The 3,498-nt window shown below is 37.3% G+C and overlaps 1 protein-coding gene across 1 annotated transcript in view; it reads right to left on the bottom strand.

Annotated features, from left to right (window-relative positions):
• Positions 1-3,498, bottom strand: part of il6r (interleukin 6 receptor) — a gene marked incomplete in the record, with an annotated part of 17,114 nt that overhangs the window by 3,410 nt on the left and 10,206 nt on the right.

The following is a 3,498-nucleotide window of genomic DNA, read 5'->3' as shown; positions in this document are numbered from 1 at the left end:
TCTGGACTTTACTGACAGGTAAATATCTAAAGCAAAAACATTTTTTACTCTGTAAATAAAAACCAGAAACAAAATATTCTTGTGTTTGTTACAGTTAGGGGTTAGGGGTTAGAGGTTAGAGGTTAGGGGTTAGAGGTTAGAGGTTGGGGTTTGGGGTTAGAGGTTAGAGGTTAGAGGTTAGGGGTTAGAGGTTAGAGGTTGGGGTTTGGGGTTAGAGGTTAGAGGTTAGAGGTTAGGGGTTAGAGGTTAGAGGTTGGGGTTTGGGGTTAGGGGTTAGAGGTTAGAGGTTTGGGGTTTGGGGTTAGAGGTTTGGGGACTGTTCAATATGGCTGAAAATACGGGACAGTTGGCAACCACAGTTCTGGTGCGAGGCTGTGAGCTGTGTCCTCCTGAAGGGTCATTTTTCACAATATCTGACATTTAACTCTTTTAAATGAAACCAGCTGACAGACAGGTGACGTGGAAATAACTCAAACTCAAACTGAAAATGATGATGGAGGACAACAACCTCATCTTTAGCCTTTCAACTTACGCATTAGTGCCCAAGCTAATATGTAGGTGCTAATCCAGATTAGCTCAGGTGAATAAAGCTCACAGCTTTGCACAGGTGGAGAACCTAGTGAACGACATCATTTTCACCAGAGCTATTCCACTAAATCCCTCCAGAGGCCACAGTTACTGCAGGTCAACAGCTGAGGAACATCCAGCAATTAAAATCATTCTGTAAATAAACCAAGTATTACAAAGATCTGTTACCTTTGAATTAGTTTTTTTTTGCTGGATTTAATCATGAAAACAACACACAGAACCCTATAAAAGTAGTGATAATTAAACATTATCAAAAACTAAAAGAACACATTCTGCCTCATATTTAACTCAAATAATATTTTAACATCTCTGACTTGGCAAATGTTTAAACCAATTTTATTTTGACTTTCATAGTTTTGTCTTCACCTGCTTGTAGTTTTAACTGTCTTCAGTGTTCATAGAAATGTTTTTACCAGCTTGTAGCCAAGATTCTGATGTTTCTGTAGATACAAACATGTCTGTGTTTAACTAAAACAACTCAGAGTAATTAAAGTAAACCAGGGGTTTGAGCTTAAGAGGTGAATGAAACAATTGGTGGGCCGAACTTTGGTCACTTGTGGGCCAGATGTGGCCAGCGGGCCACCAGTTGAATAGCCCTGGTTTACACGATGTGCTCTGCGGTGTAAAAGAAACAACACTAACTCTTAGGGAGGAGTCACTTCAGCTCAAACATCAAACATTTTACTGAATCCTGTCGTTTAGGATCACAACACGTTTGCATCAGGTGGTTGTTTACGCTGAATACGGCTCAGGTTGGAACAGATCTGAGGTTTGTTGCAACACGTGTTCATGTGAAACGTGTTGTAAAACAGACTGTGTTAAACACAGAGGAACTATGTGATGCAAAGTAAAGTGATGTAAAAAGCCACAGCACAGCGGTTGTTTAGTGGTGGCTTTGAGCTGTTTTAAATGAAGTAAGTTTGTGTTTAACAGCTACAAACCACCACCTGATGGTGTGAAACACTGACTTAGACTGAGGTTGATCTGTTTAAATATAAGATTCACTGATAAAACACTGATTAGTCCTCATTAGGAGTGACCGTTCTGATGGGAATAGAGACATTGTGATGTTTTATTGATAAGTTTAATTCACATCAGCAGCTTCTGATGATCTGAGGACAAATTCCACTTCTTATCCCTTTGATCCAATCCCCATTTCTTTAATAACAAACTGGTACAAATCAACAAGCTGTTTCTCCTTTTTTTTGTCAAAATAAAGTCCAGATTTTTTATTGCAACAAATGCTCCACATTGAGCAGCAGAAACAGTTCATTTAGTTCTTCGTTCAGCAGCAGAAGTGCTGCTTTGATGCATCTATGATCAAAAGTCCTGTTTGTATGATGCAGAGTCTCTGATCCAAATGTTGACTCAAGTCTTCAAATCTTTTGTTTAAATGGAGGCAGAGCAGCTGATGTTCCCTGCAGGTGGTTTTGTTTGTTTTGAAAAGAAAAAGCTGGAAGAACGTGGAGCAGAGAAAGCTTCGAGTCACTGAGCATCAGGATCTGGAGCTCTTTCATTAAGTAAAGTTACATTTGAAGGTTTTTGTGGTTTAAAATAAAAGGTCAAAGGGAAAATAATCATCATTTTTTAAATTTTGTTGTTTCTAAACATCATCAGTCATGTAGAGAACGCTACCTGACCCAGGTGTCACTTTTCTTTTATCTCCTGCTTTGAAAAGTTAGTTTTTAGCAAACAAAACATGTCTCCATAATTAAGATCACAGATGGAATGGTGTGAAAGGTGTGGTACATTTATACACTTCTACACAGAGGAAGTGAAACAGGAAGGGGTAAAAGTGTGTGTGTGTGTGGGGGGGGGGGGGGGGCATTAGTGCAGAACAGAAGTCAGGTTGTCAACATGTCTTTTTGTCTGTTTCCAAAGTTGCATAACTACAAATACGACTTTACCTCCTCCTTCATGTGAACATGTGTGTGAGTTCATCTGAGGGGGGTCCCCGGTGTTACCAACCACTCACCGAGTCAGAACTTTAAAAACACATTAAATCAATCCAGAACAGGGATGGGAAACTGGTGGCCCGCGGGCCAACGTCTGTCCGACCCGACGATGAGTACAGTTGTACATGTACCTGAGCCTGAAATATGTTCCACTCCTGCACTGTACGTTGCTTTAATAAATATATTTATACACAAACATTTGGGTAAACGTGCAGGAATATGTGGTCCTCTGATAGTTTGCCATCATTTGTTTAAGACAATTACAAAAGTTCAATTGCTAAAGAAACGTGAGCCGTCACATCGAAAACAGGATTAAGTCCAAAAGTTGAGAAACAGGAAGATAGAGGGTTTAGATTTAAACAAGCACAAAAATTGCATTTTGTCAAAATATAATGAATTAATGCCTTATTAATGTATTAATTGAATGAACTGTCTTAAATATACTCCTAAAAAACAATTTGAAGTTTTTTTTTTTTTAGCAGAACCAACAAAAAACCTAATTTGTAATTTTTCCCTGTGAGCTGCAATGTTTTGGTTTCTTTACAACTGGGAAATCTCAATTTACAAATAATATTTGAGGTTTCCTCTTTATATTAACATAAAAATGACTCAATAAATTTACATAACATTAGGATTCAGACCAAACAGTAATGTATTATCATTACCAACAAGACAAATTAGTTCATATCTGTGGATAAACTGATGACATCAGGATGATCCAGGTATCAAAATGTAGCTTTTAAAGCAGGAATCTGAAAATGTAATTAGGTCATTTTGAACAAATTTGACTTAATCCTCATTTTGATATGATGGATCACAAATATGAAATTGTATAATTTGTATTTGTAAGAGTTACTGTTTGAGGACTTGATTTTTTTGTTTATTTTGATTATTTGATTACTATTATTTGAAATTAATATTATGTTTTGCAAATAAGAGCAGATATACATAAGAT

The sequence above is a fragment of the Austrofundulus limnaeus genome, unplaced genomic scaffold (assembly GCF_001266775.1).
Source record: "Austrofundulus limnaeus strain Quisiro unplaced genomic scaffold, Austrofundulus_limnaeus-1.0 Scaffold60, whole genome shotgun sequence".
Lineage (NCBI taxonomy): Eukaryota > Metazoa > Chordata > Actinopteri > Cyprinodontiformes > Rivulidae > Austrofundulus > Austrofundulus limnaeus.
This window is presented reverse-complemented; position numbering and strand designations above follow the sequence as displayed.